This window comes from Chamaea fasciata, unplaced genomic scaffold, assembly GCF_029207755.1.
Source record: "Chamaea fasciata isolate MVZ Bird 193981 ecotype frontalis unplaced genomic scaffold, bChaFas1.0.hap1 SCAF_10, whole genome shotgun sequence".
Classification (NCBI taxonomy): domain Eukaryota; kingdom Metazoa; phylum Chordata; class Aves; order Passeriformes; family Sylviidae; genus Chamaea; species Chamaea fasciata.
Genome location: NW_027094095.1, coordinates 9,659,603 through 9,674,983, shown reverse-complemented (window position 1 = coordinate 9,674,983; position 15,381 = coordinate 9,659,603). Strand labels below are relative to the sequence as shown.

Below are 15,381 nucleotides of genomic sequence, written 5' to 3'. Positions count from 1 at the left end.
GTTGCTATATAGGACTCAAACTAGATGATCTAATGATGACATCTGGCCTTAAAAAGCAAGTCTCTGAAAGATATCTGACTATTTTTATTGGTATAGTGTTGAAACAGGAAGCTTCAACTTAAAAATTAATTTTCCAGTTGTAAGACTGGTAAAGAAAGGATTATCTTCATTTTTTCAGTCCCTGAATTTATGCACAGGCAGAATATTAAAAGGGAAACTTTTAATAGAAAAAGAAAAAAGCAGCTGAAGATTTTATGGAAAAGCAGCTTTTTCATGTAATATCTTGGACAAATGCAAATATTTTTTTCTTCATAATTAAAGACACACAAAAGTACAAATGCAGGAGTGTAGAGGACAGATTTAAACCACTAGCAGTCAAATACCTAGTTACAACTGCCCAAATAATTCCTCAAGGAGGTGATAAAAGAAGCTTTTTAATTAAAATTAAACAGACAGAATATAGCTGCAAATATTCACAGAGTTTATTTTATTACTTAGGTTAAGGCCTATTAACTGTTGAGAAAACATATTTTGGTTTTAATTGCCAGAAGAGGATGTGTGTTGTTATTACACAATGCAAAGAGCACTAAACTCAAGATATGTCAACTTTGGCTGAATTTTTGTACTGTTCCCCTCTTCCAGAATTCAATTTATCAAGCATCTAGCAATTAAAGGCCAGGATCTTGTAGATTTTAGCTAAAGGTCATATAAAAGTGGGCTTTTTTCCTCTGGACACTAGCTAGAAAGTGATTCCTCAAAATAGCTTTGCAATTTTTCTTTCAAAATTTACAAACATTAGCATTTTTGGGAATGCATTCTGTTACCTAGAGCAGCATAAATTTACACAGTTCTACTCACATGCTGTGCTATTTGCTAAAATTTATATTAGATCTAAAAATTAAATTATCTGTGCATTCATTCCTGTGCATTCACAAAATACCCAAACAGCACTTAGCAGCTTGGCCATGGCAGTGATTAAACACCAGAGATGGCACTGGGTCTATAAATAGACAACTGTGCTTGTTGTGGAATTGGCCTCCTCCATCACCTTGGTTAATTACAGTTAATTACAGTTGGGGGCACAGTCCTGGGTACCTTGGCAGCACCGATCTCATACCCGAGCATGGACATCAGGAATAGTTATTAACTACAGCACTACATTAATCCTTTTTGATTCATAAGCACTGTGTGTTCCCTCACAGATTCACATTAAAAAGAATAAGCAACTAAAAAACTAACTAGTCAAGTAATGAATCTCACCACGGATGCTGCAAATTGGGTGACCACGAATGAAAGAATATTTGCTTCAACAAACGATTAAAAATCAGATGGAATTCAGCATGGTTAAGGGGGGCTTTCCTGGGATTTGGTGCTAAACTGAACTTTGTGTGTTTGCACAGAGCAGGCTGCCTGCATTGGACAGCAGGCAGACACTGGCAGGAACAGTGCAGTGACACCAGTGGGGCTGGTAGCAGAGGTGTCCACATTCCCTCATGCAAAACACAGGAATGAGGGTGCTGAAGGGAAAGGGCAACTCCTCAACAGAGCCTGAGGATCTTCATAACCTTGGGGAGTGTGGGCAGGGAACCAACGAGACCAAAACATGCATTCTCCAGAACCTACGTTTGAATAATTCTTGGTTTGGCACAGCATAAGGCACTGCTCCAAAAACACACAGATACTGCTCGGGCAAACCTAAGTCCTTTACAATTTGGTTGATCGAAGTCCAAATCAGAAAAATTAAGTGCACTTCCTTATAAAAATTTCTTTTATGAGAGTTTTGCAAGAGGGCTGTTAGTTTGTTAAACATAGACGGGCAGCTCACCAACATCAAAATATTTCTGCCATAGTTCCCCAATTCCTTGCTGTCTAAATACAGCGCTCAGAAAACATCAAGTCAGGACAGGGGAAGCTATGGAAATGGTCATTCAGAGACACACACTGGAACAGAAACTGACAATTTCAATTACATAATGGGGGTTTTATCACCTCAAATTCCCATTTGATTCAAGTGATTTGCACCAGCATCTGCCATTACTATTTTGACCAGATTCCATGATTATTTTTGGTTATGAGTGTTTTGTCAAGTTCTTTAAACAATAGGTATTAATCCTGAGGGAGAAGTGTTAACTGAGGTTGCAGAAAGAGAATCAAGTCTAATATATAAACAGTCTAATCATTTTTGTCCATGTACTTTGAAAATTTATCAGATTTTTCAGAGGACCAAGAAACTTCACTTCACTTCTCTAGCACTCCAATGGGCTCTGATGATGACCAAAGCCATTTAAAAATTGTGAGAAGCCCTTCACTGCTTTTCACCCTTGTTGTAAAAGCATTTTCCTTGGTGAAAAGACATCACTTCACCTTTCATGGAAAGTGTATTTTTAGTTATGCCTGTTTGTTTTGTTTGTGTGTTTGTTCATTGTGTTTTGGTTTGATTTTTGAGTTTGGTGTCTGTTTTGGTTTGGGGTTTTTGTTTAATTACACACTACAGGCTTTGATTGCTCTCTAAATACTATCAAGCCATGCTTGTTATCTGTAACAGAAGTTGTTCCTCATTCTCCATAATAAACACAGTCAGGCACTTCAAAAAATGGAAGCAGAAAAACAAGAATAAAATCCAAATAAAATCTTTCATCAAGCATCATTGATCTGTTAGATGGTGTTTGCCTGATACCATCAAACGTTCCCTTGATTTTAACCAAATAAATAAACTGAGGATTTATCGCGAAATCCTTCATTCAGGAAGATAGACTCTAAATTTCAGATCAACATATTTACCCTATATACCCAGCAATTGTGTGTAGCAATCTATTTTTTCTTCTTCTTCTTTTTTTTTCTCAAGTCTGAACAAACATCTCTTTCACTTATAAGAAGGCTCTGGTCAAATAATTTTACAACTAGTACACAATATTCAGAAAGTTACAGGCAACACAGAATCTAATATTACGGACGAGAAGCCCTCTTTCTAGCCCTACTAGATTTTTTTTTTTTTTGCCATTATATGGGTATTGCTTCTTTTTGACAATAATCTTTAGTCTTCCCCCTTTAAAGTACAATTTTACAAAAATAAGCAGAGCAAAACCTGAAATACAAGTAACACAACATAATTCTATATCCCTTATTCCCAAAGGAAGACAATTAAATATCATTCATTGCAACTTAAACAGTCTAAAATTGTAGAGACATTTTTTCTTAAAAGAGAAAATAGACAAGTGCAACATTTTATTCCATAAGATAATTAAACACAGCCTCAAGTGCAACGTAATTTATAGAACAGTTAATGAGCTCAAAGAAAATAAACAGCATAGAGACAAGAAGAAAAACTTTTCCAGCTATGGAGATAAATACGTAAATATTACTGGTTCCTAAAAATTTACTCTGCTGCCCTACCTCATGAAATCTTCTGTTCTGGCTGTGTCAAAGGCTTACAGGAGCCATTTGCTTTGCTCATGTTCACACTAAATGAACACAAACCCTCATCATGACCAGGCTGGACTTGTCCTTTGTAGCTGGATGGGTGAAAGTCAATAGAAACTTAATTTCATGAACTATTGTGGGGAAATCCAACAAGTTCAGGGGATGCCTTCAAAATTGCAGGCGATTTTCCTCCGTGCTATTTTGCATCAACTGGTTTAAATCTTTGGTTTTATTTGGTATTTCTTCTGATAAAACTTTATGGGATAGATTTATTCTTCAACATTGCTACCTTATTTATCTTTAGCTATCTTAAAGAGATCACAACAAATTAAGTCCTACTTGCACTGGATTGAAAAGAAATCCCTTCTTTAGTTACAGAAAGAGAAAGCAATAGAGAAGCTCAGTGAGAACCAGAATGTGTAACAGTTTTGGCAAGAGATTCTCTACTTGCCTTTGTTTTGTCCCAGCTCTTGGACATCAGGAGCTCGATCTTGCAATGGAAATCAACCCTTGCAGCAACTTCACATCTGCTCACAGAGCCCTGAAAGCACTCAACATCATGAATGACTCCATTAAATTAATTAAATCATCAATATGGTTAAATTTAAGTCCATGCTTCAAGGGTGCTGATGAACTAGATCTTAATTCAAAGCAAATGAAATGCAACAAGAGCTTTCAATTTCACTTCAGCAAGTTTGTTCTTCAAAGCGCTTTGGATTTTAAGTGCTCTCATCAACAAATTTTGCATTTTTCCTGACAAAATAGATGTACCTTTTACCTTTTAAATGTATAGCAATTTAGCTTTGGTTTACCAAAATTTTAGGTTGGATGACCACAATCAATATTTACAGCAGGAATTCCCCCTGGAAATGCAAAGTTAAATCCCTGACAGAGTTTTGTTTTCTTCCTATAAAGCAAATCAGCAAAATGAAACAAAACCCTCACTCCCCCTCCATGAGATACACTATGCTTATTATCTGTGAAGTGGCAAACCCTCAAGCTCACTGGTACCCTATTTAATGTTGGGCCTCTTTGTTTATTACAAATCCAAGTCTTTCTACCTCTAACCCATCTCTCATATAATGAAGCAAATTGTTTGTTGACAGTTTAAGGATTATAGTCTGTTACATTACCTATTATTAGTAATATTAACCACTCTCTTTTTCACAGCTCTTCAAGAAGACGAATGAGGCTTCCCTTAAAATAAAATTTGAGATTGCCTTAACATTTCTTCCATTATGTTGTCCTTAAGGCTATGAATTTAGTCCAATAAAGATGAAAAGGAAGAAAAAACTCCATGTTTTCACTTCCCTGCTCTGCTGTGAATAAGGTTCTGAAACACCAGTCCTGAACCAAACCATCTTTGAGATTCATTTTCCCACAATTAAACATCATGTATCTGTGATACTGGCTTGTCTTGCAAATCAAATCTTCCGTAGGTGAAAGCTCTTCACCAGTCCAGGAGTGCCCTTTATAAACCTGATTATCTACTTATTACATTTAAGATGTTGTTATACTTATTACTACAATAAAGTTTTCTGATTATAGTACCCTGTGCTTTTCACCATATCTATATTTTCACATATATTCACAGCCTTCTGATTAGAGATCCACCATGACACTACTTATAATTACTATCAGAAGAACACAGGTTTTATTTTACGTTATTAAAACAAACTCCTGTGCTACTAAACAAATCCGTTTTCTAATCACATCATCTCTAAAGTGTTACCATTTAGGATAGGCATTCTTACCCAAAGGAGACTGACTTTTCAGAGAATGTAGAATTTAATGTTATCCTATTGGAAGATCCCCCATGGGGATGACAGCATCAGATATATTAATGTAAATACCCATTTTTTCTTACAAGTGAAATCCTACAATGACACACCACAGAGAAACAAATATCTGGCCATTTTGCTGTTGAAAGTCAACAAGTCTGAGAGACAGATCTTTTCAAAGGCTCATCTGAGCTCAAACAGTCCCAATCAAGTGCTTTGTATCCATATTAGGTCACTTTTTGTCACACAATGGTGCAGCATTTTTACATGCTAAACAGAGAATCAATTCATTCTCCAGATAGATACGCCATTCAATAAAATCTACTTCTTTAGTGAAACCTGTAAAAAACTGAAAACAAACAAACAAACAAAAAACCCTCCCACAACAAAACAGTTTCTCCATCAAAATGTTGTTTTCCTCAGGAGAAATAGAACTGAATTCCTCCCTGTGTAAATTCCCCACCTCGGTGGAATTTATTCACAAGGTCAAAGACTTCTTTCAAAACTTAGAAAAACCTCCCATGTGTGTTTACAATTTCTTTTTTTACTTACATTTGCTGAATGGAACAAATCTTTTATTATAACCTAAAAATGTCATTTCTAACTATGCTACTATTGTTTCTAGAGTTCAGTTCACCTGATGCCTTTCCTAAAAGGTCTGTTCCTGTTCAAGATAACAGCAAAATCCTACATGACATCACTGGGACAAGGATCAGATTTGAACAGTGGAGGAAAGGATGGATTTAATAAGAATCTGGTTGAAAAAAAAAAAAAAAAAGAAAGGAAAAATCCAGTATGTTCATAATATAAACAATTTTCATATAATAGAAATATCAAGGTTTATTCCTATTTAAATGTTTCGAATTCCTACTATTAAAAAATTATTTCAAAGTGTCAAACACTTCCAAATTCACTGATTGTTTCCAAACCTCAGAGTTTCAGCATACAGGGAGTGTAAAAGTTTTTTGCTAGTATGAAAAAAATTAACAGCATGTGCCCATGCCATTAATATTACAACGACTCCAACTCAGATGTGTGTGAAACATTTCAATTCCAAAACATAAGCAGTCTGTTTTCCACACAATTACACTGCCCAGTGGCTTTCTTAATGAACATCTAATAATTCATAAACTCGGCAAACAGCAGTGATTGGTGTTTTGTTGGGATCTCTGTGGGAGAGTGTTAATTTCTGTCGTCTTTAATAACTCTTCTGTGGTTATACAGAAGCATCCAGAGTGCTCAGGGTACAATATCAAACGTGAAAGAGCTCCCTCTTGTGCTGGTTGCAGTTTTGTTTCCAAGTTTCAGCTGAGGTTTTCCATAGCAGACACAAGCAAAGCACCTTTAGTCTATGTTCTCTTGTTATATTCTTCGGAAAACTACAGGTCAGTGTCTCAGCCATCACTCAACAGCCAACATAAACGGTGTCACTTTTAAACTCCACCTAACACAAGTACTCTTTGTAAGGAAAACCTAATGCGTTTTGCAAGGAATGAAAAATGAAATTTTTGGGAGCTCTACACACACATAGATTTCACTGTAGCATCAGTGCTACATTTATTGAATGACACCTTGATCACTGTCAGTAGGTAACTTCCATGGAGCCACTGATTCAAATCAGTTAGGATTTCACACTTCAACTCTATTTCCTGTATCCCAAGGAGGTGTTGAAATCTCCAGCCATTACACGCACTGAGCAATGAAATCTATACTCTATTTCCCCCAATCAGAAAAGGTGTCAGTTGCCTAGATCAGTAATAAAATTCCCTATGCCTCCAGTTTCCAGATCAGCAATGGGGACCATTCCAGCAACCTGCATCCTCCACACTTAGAGCAATGGTTAAGTTTATGATTGACAGACAGCTGCAGGAAAAGTTATCAGCTCACAACTTCACGCACCACAGAATTCTAACATCTGATTATCAGCCTCCAGGGAGGTTTCTCTCAACATATAGAATTTCCTTTCCTAGGTGAAAAAAACCCCCAAAACACTACAACATACAACAACGGGGTTAAAGACACAAAAGCTCGAAAACATAAAGAAAAAAAAAATTGTAAATAAAAATCAATAGATTGGTAAAAGCTCACCTTGAATTATTGAAATCCACGCTCAAAGGATGTCATAAGCGAATAATTTAATGTAATAATCTATGAACACTTTAAGATATAAATTTGAGTCTTATTTCTATTAGTTTTATTTGAAGTGATAAAAACTAAAGCTGCCCTTCAAAGATGCCCTTACCATCTCTCATTTGCATATTCTGCATTTTTGACAAGAAGTATAAAGGTCACTTTTTTCCTCTCTACTTTGCTCTTGAACAATAATCAATTTTTTCTTTAAAATGCTGATAATTCTTCAGTTGCCACTTCATCTTGACAACATTCTGAAACACAATTGTAGCCACAACTTACCTTAACAGGTTGATAGGTTGTTTTACACTGTTATCACTAATGAATTAAGTTTATTTTCTTGGAAGAGCAATAGTAAGAGAGCAAACACCTTAAATACGCCTTTCTGCTTCACTTGCAATATTATATATGTTTAATAATTCAGTGGGAAACATCCTATTAGTAAAATTGCAAGACACCAACATATAATTTCAGTATCATAACTCCTGTAAGTATTAACATGAATTTAATGTACAATCCTGCCTAACTCCCCCATTCATATGGTCTACAGTTGTCACAGAGCTATGAGAGTAAAAATAACCATGTCCTCATTAGATTTAAATTATCCTGTTTTACTTCTCCCACTAAGAAGCAGCTCCTATTATCAGTCCTTATTCAAAGTCATCAGTCATGCAAAGTTTTGTTTGCTCACAAGAGCAGACTCCTGTGAGCAGAACTCAGGGCTTCTACTCAGTATTAATTCTACCACAGATGATCCAGGACACCAAAATCAGGCAAGAGCTACTCAGTAGAGCTCCTACTTGCACATGCAATAAAATAGTATCTACATGTAGCATTTACTATGGTACAGCAATTCAGAGCTCTCACTAAGTTCATACCTACTAGCTTTACAGATACTGTATGTAACAGATACCATACACACTCAAAAACATCAACCTCAAACAAGAAATACAAATAAAATTATTTTCAATACCAAACACATTTGAAAGGTTGCCTGTATGGAGAGATATACAATATTACCTTCAAAAAAGAGCTATTATTTAATAGCACAACACCACCTTTTTATATTATTTAGCTGAAGTCTGTGGCTAAAACACCCAGGCATCAAATTGTCTGTAAGATCCTAATTGAGTACATACCAAAAAAAAGACCCCTGCTACACGTCAGGTGAGCGAGCAAGTGCTGAACATTTACTGTCATAAGGTTTTGCCTGTATCACTACAAACCTTCATTGTCACAGACTCCCAAAGGTCTTCTCTTTAACAGAGACTAAATCTATCTGGTCCACTCTTTGGAGACTGCTATGAAACAGAGGGAGCAGCTGTCCAAACAGCCCATCCCAGAATCTGAATGTCATGACAGTTCTTGCAGCAAAAATAAGACAGAGAGGCCTGCCCCCCCAGCCTGCACTTGAGAGGAGCTGTTGAGAGGCTTATGCCAGTTTTTATGCCATGATAACAAGCTAAATTTCTAAATCTGACAATTTCTTGATTAAATGTTTGATTGGGAAGAACCCAAACAATGATGTGTGCAGAAAATAATCACTAAGTGACAACCAACACTCCAGGACACTGCCCTGAGTACTCCAGCTGTGACTGTAATCCCACGTAGCTATTCACTCTGGGCTGTAAACTAGGGATAAATACACATTCCATCTTTACAGTCAGCTCTGCACCATGCCTTGGCACCGGCTTTAGTAGAAGCAGATAAAGACTGTCCAGGAGCCTTTTCAAGTTTCTTGGAGATGACATTGCCCTGGAGAGCATCCCTTAACCCTCTCTAACATGAGCCACATCCCAGCTGCATGCACCACCCCAAATCTGAGATTCACTCAGAGCAGCGATTGCTCCTCCAAACCGAGCACACCATACTGCAGGTCTGTAGGCTGCCGCAATTTCTCACCTCCTTAAAAATTTAGATTCTGATTCACTCAAGATGATGGTTATAGGCCTTACCCTAATAATGGCAGAAGTATTAACAATCTGTTTCAAAGAGACAGGTAAGTTTCATTTTATTTCTCAACATTTTGTAGCTAAGATCATGAATTTTCAGCAGTGGGACTACACTGTGTGTTAATTCTTCAACTCCACAGAAGTGACAGCCACCTTTAACTTTTCTAGCATTGATACATACTTTTAAAATTATGTGAAAAAAAGAAGAAAACTACAAAATTACTTTGAAAGATGATAAATTTGAATCATAAGAGAATCAGAATCATTAATAACTCTTAACTAAAACCACAGAAATACAGATAACAGGGATAGAAATACTGTCTTCCTACTCAGCTCATTCCAATCCTGCAGGAAGAATTAATTTTATCTTGTATAAACTAAGATTAACAGCAGTTTTAGATAAGAGCTCACTAGATCTGTTCAGATGTCAGACTGAACTGATAAACCCTCACGGGCAGCATGTGAGCTTTCAGACAAAGCTTTAACTCCTTTACTACAACACTGAAATAAAACTCCTAACATAACTATAAAAATAGGTTTGTTTATTTGTTTTCCTGTGTCAGTATAATGTTGCAGCAGCCTTCTTGTTAGAGGGTAGGAATGAGCTGAGACACAGACTACTTGTTTATCACAGCATGGAAAGGGTCCTGGTTTTTTCCTCCTTACAGCTCAGCCATCCTGACTCCAGCTATTCACTGGCTCTGGCTGCAGCAAGCTCCTGCTGTAGATTTCCCTTCCAGCCTCTGACTGCAGGTATCAGTTTGCAGTCTGTGACTGCAGGTTTTTTACCTGGCTAGACTGTGGCTGCAGGTTCTAGCAACAGGTTTCAACTGCACACCCAGACTGACCTCACAGCAGTGATTCTCTCTCCTCAGCATTCTCCTTCTTCATGATCCTCTGGTTCCCTCTTCCTCAAGGTTCCTCCACCCTCATGATCCCCCTCACCAGCCAACCCACTCCCTTTTATCACACTTGTCTTTATTGGATACAGCTGTGACTCATTGGGGCGAGGCTGCATTGGGTAATTAACACAGCTGTTAATTATCAGGGGAGACTCCAGGTCACCTGGAGTCTCTTCTCCTACAAGTATGACATTAAATTCATGGGACCAATTCTTGTTAACCAAAGGGAGAAGCATGACAGGAAACTATCAGGTGCTAAGATATAACACTAAAGGTTACCACAGGAACCTTTAATCTTTTTAAGCCTACTTTGCCTTGATGTTCCAACCCACATGAGCAAGTAGACTCCATTTCATTTTCATGTAACAAAGATACTTTTGACTTCCTAAATTCTACCAAAATACCTCCATTCTGAAAAAACCCTGATATTAAAATAGGTTTTCAACATTTATAAGTGCTTCTATAAACTGGTGCATCTTGTTTATTTCTTGGTTTTTTTCTGGATGGTAGAATATAGAAAGGACACTGACATCAGCTGTGTACACCTATGTCCAAATCCAGTTTATGTGCATTTATGAAGTTTAAATCCTGAAACATGAACATCTGAAAGTTCCCTATGAACATACTGATGGCTGCCCAACCACAGTAGTCAGATGAGTGATGAGTGTGGTCATGTCTTTGGGTTTTTTTTTTTTTGGAACAGAATTTTGGTTGGTTGGTTGGTTGGTGTGTTTTCAAGGGGTCGGTTTTGTACCTTCTTCACAATGCACATCTTTCTCCAGACATTTTTTTCCATAAATGCAGAGCAGCCATATTTTTAGTAGCACATAAAGTTATTATTGCTTTATTTCAATTAAAGAGTGCATATGTTTGCTTTGGCAAATTGAAGTTGATAAAAATGCATCCCAGCTTTTGAAATTAAGCAGCAGAACATCAATGAAAAATCCATCAACTTTTAACTAGTAAGCACTTCCAGTTCTGCCAGAAACAGATATTAAGCACAATAAAAGTGCTGCAACTCACCAAATCCATACTACATTTTCTTTATAAACAGTATTTCCAACATGCGGAGCTATGACCCAATTAACTGCACATAATTAAACAGAATCACAAATATGGTGTGTCTGTTGACTACAAATGCTGAGAGCCCTCAGGGGATGAAAAAGTTTTTAAAGGACCTTAATTTGTTCAGACAACACAAGCTTTATGCCAATGAAAATATCATTAGAAGCAGGTGTTCTAATCTATAGGTGATAATGCACACAGAAGTATTTCCTCTAGAACTCCCCGTTTGCGGATGGGATTGCACACAGGGGTGTTTGCATTACCGCAGCACTTACACACAGTCAAGGCCTTTCCTGCTTCTCGCACCACCCCACCAGTGAGGAGCTGGGGGTGCACAGCAAACTGGGACAGGTGACCCAACTGACCCAAGGGATAATCCACAGAGCACAGCATCACACCCAGCATGGAAAGCTGGGGAAGAAGGAGGAGCAGGGATGTTCAGAGTCATGGGTGCTTGTCTTCCCAAGTGCCTGTTGTGAGTGGTGGAGCCCTGCTTCCCGGAGGATGGCTGAACACCCCCCTGCCAGGGGAGGTGGTGAATGGATTTCTGATTTTGCTTTGCTTGTGAGCACAGCAGTTGTTTTACCTACTAAACTGTTTTGATCTACACCCTCAATTTGTCTTGCTTTTCCAATTCTCTCTTTCATCCCACGGGGGTTTAGGGTGGGGTTGGGGGTGGTGCAGTAGTGAGGGGCTGTGTGGGGCTCAGTTGCCAGCTGGGGTGGAACCACAGCAGCCCTTAAACATTTTGCTATAAGCCATCAGTCAGACAGACTGTGACAGGCACAAAGCAGTTTAACTTCTCTCTGGCAGACAGGAGTCTGAATTCCTACAAACTGTTCTTACAAATAGCACTCACAGATGTCTCAGCTGGCAACACAACAGACAAGATACCTTGGAAAGGTTCGCCTACAGAATTATCCTGGAATTTTGACTAGGCCTGCATGCAGAAGCTGGTTTCACAATCAGTTAAATGAACATCAGTGAAAAAACATAAGGCTTTTTAAAAGGCAATAAAGACAAATATCATTTACTGTCTGCCAGTATGAACTCAACACAAATATTAAGACTTCAGCTGAGCTGACTGTAAAAAAATTCTTGTGTATTTAAGAAATTCTAACTCCTGCAGGTCAGGAAAGGAAGCCCACATAGTGTATTTCTCAGTAGTGCACTTGTGCCATGAAAAGGAAATCAGACATGGTAGTAACTTTAATCAGGCATTCAGTTTCCTAAAGTATTCAGAAAATAAACAACCATTTTTGCTTAGAAATTAAGCACTAGAAAATAGAATGAAACCAATGAAAGCCTGACACCACAGTGACCATTTATGCAGACATAAGCAGGAACAGTCTGGATAATGAATACTCTAATATAGATACAGTACCGAAAATCACAATTTATTCTCATCTGCCCAACAGGAAAAAAAAAAAAAGAAAAAGAAAAAGAAAAAAAAAAAAAAAAAAAAAAAAAAAAAAAAAAAAAAAAGTAGTGACAAGCACTGGCAAAGCTAAATTATGATTTAGACTAATGTTGTAGGTAGGCATAAAAGTTAACAGTTTCATTAATATCATTTTGTACACTAATGACTGGAATAAAAGAATAATAATGCAAGTGTGAATAAACCCCGTATTTTTCCTATGACAGGAAAGCAAAATAACTTCTGTCTCTGACTGGTTCTGCATCTCAGAAAAAATATAAATCAGAAGTTTTGTATTTATCAGTGTTATTTGTTATAAGTTAAGAAAGTTTAAGGAACTGGTCAGTGTTCTTTAAGAAAATACTGTACTGCCCCCAAATGAACACACTGGAGCAGATGGACAAAACAATTATACAGAGGGAAAAAAGCAAGCAACAAATAAGGCCTGAAGGAAAATCTGAGGTGAAACAGAGATACATGTAGGCAGTCATCCTATTTCCTCATCTGTCTTGTGAATCTCTGAATGAAATGAGATCAAAAAACCTTTTTGCCTACCAACTCCAACCAAACATTATTCATCATAATTTTTCAGCTACAGAAACACAAAACTTAATAGAAGGTACAGATAGTGAAATCACTACTTTGGTTAAAAAAAATAATCAGTGTAATTGGGCAGAAGGCATTATTAATCTCTCAAATGAGAGTTAATCATTGATATCATTTACAGCTTTGGACAGCATATAGTCCAGGTACAATCAGTCTTAAATGCCTTAATTTCCACACGTGAATGTATCTTTTGTGTACTGGAAAAGCACAGGTAGCTCCTGGTAAATAAGTACAATTCTCAGTCTCATGGTTTAATGTATTTTAAACAATACAAACACCAATTAAAAAAAAAATTTAAGAAAAAGCAGCACAAAATCAACCAAGACATTTACTTTTTGCTTTACTTGCATTAAATGGTAAAGTGGAACCTTCATGGGAGCCAAATTCACAGTATCTATGATTCTTTTGCAGTTGACTCTTCAAAATCATTGTATTTATAAAACAGAAAGTGGAGATCAAACGCTTCTGATCAGAGGTATCCTTTAAGCTTCATTGCAAATCATTAGAAAAATGCTTTCTCATGACCTTGAATTTCCCTACTTCCTTCAAGTTAAAGTAACATTTTAATGAACTAGAAAACACCTTTTCTCCCATCATACTTAAAATTCAGCTACGCTTATATTTTTATATATCAAGATTGCATGTACCTGGGTGGGGCGGAGGATTCCCCCAAAAAGGAAAAGAATGACCTCCAGAAAAACATTGGAGTCATCAGTGTACCAAATATGACACATATCAATGGTGGCAAATGTTAAAGCTCAAAGCCTGGGAGACTCAGCTGAGCTGATGACTCTTCTTCTGTCCCAATATATTTTGCATATAAATGCAAAAAATACATCTGAAAACTCCAGGCGAGTTAAAATTTTAGAAGTTAGCAAGGTGCAGAACACAAAGTAAGCCACATGAACACATCGCTTAAGTCAACAGAAATTTGATACCCACATTTTAAAAGTTATAAATCTGAAATAAAAAGTAGGAAATGATTTTTTTTCTAAAAAGTCCACTCGCAACAGATTGATTTAAACAGCCACACTATTTCTCTCAGCTTAGACAGCATCCAGGTGAAAGCAGTGAAGGCTGTCTAGGAGTCAATGGCTTTACTGCTTTAATTCTGACTGGAAATTCCAGCCCTATGGTCCCAACATCTGCATGAGCCATTTTGAGGGGAGAAAGAAGTGTTTTAGTGATTTACTATTTTAATTTGTGTTTCAAAACAAGTAGCAGCACAAATCCAACTCTCAACGTCAACTGGATAAAGTAAATGTTAAAATAAACCCAAAGAAATAAAAACCCCACAAATTATTTTAAAAGATACTAAGTTGCAAGCAGTCACAGTAAGGAAGTCCACTTTGCAGAACAGAAAGGAACAAACACACTAAAACCCTTGCAATACGAAAGAAACAAGTTTGAAAGGAGTCGCTAGATATAAGAAATAAAATAAGAAAATTCATACAGGAATGTATTGACCAAAAAGGATCTGTTTTTCCAAGAATAAACACAAGCAAATTTCAAGAAGGACGCCCCTTGTCCCCCCACAGGGAGCTCCCACACTCTCAAGGTTTACACGCCGAGGAAATACTTATGAGACACCATCCATTCCCGGATTTCCACTTGCTTATTCTTATTTTGAAAGGGAGAAAACTAAAGTCGCGCTATTTCAACACTATTGCTTACAAAATTTGGGAATTCGGCTCTCTTTCTGTAAGTGCGTCACAGGCGAGGGCAGCGCCGGGCTCCCGGAGCCGTGAGAGCCGCCAGCATCCTCCACCTGCTGCGCGCCCGGGAGAGCTCGAACCCTCCCTGCAGCTGCACCACGCCCCAAAACTTGCAAAACTTAGAAAAATTACAAAATTTACCCCCAAAAAAAGATCTCCGACACACCCAGAAAGAAACACGATGGGAATTTACACCTTACTTACCACCAGGAGCAGCGCCGACGCTGGCGGCCACCTGAGGGAGGCTCCGCGGGGTGTGCAGGTGACCCCGCCCGGGCCGGAGGATGCAGCAGCGGCAGCAGGAGGAGGATGAGCCCGCGGGAGTGCCGGGTCCCGCCGGGGCCGGACACGAGCAGGGCGGCGGCAGAGAGGGAGCAGAGGGCTGGGTGTGAG

The 15,381-nt window shown here is 37.9% G+C and overlaps 1 long non-coding RNA gene across 1 annotated transcript in view; it reads right to left on the bottom strand.

Moving 5' to 3' along the window:
- The window catches only part of LOC136294405 (uncharacterized), a 188,522-nt gene extending 178,305 nt beyond the window's left edge, over nt 1-10,217 (bottom strand). Inside the window, exon 1 of the long non-coding RNA XR_010722393.1 lies at nt 10,132-10,217. This is a non-coding gene — a long non-coding RNA (uncharacterized lncRNA). The remainder of the gene's footprint in view (nt 1-10,131) is intronic.
- Nucleotides 10,218-15,381: the final 5,164 nt, after the last annotated feature.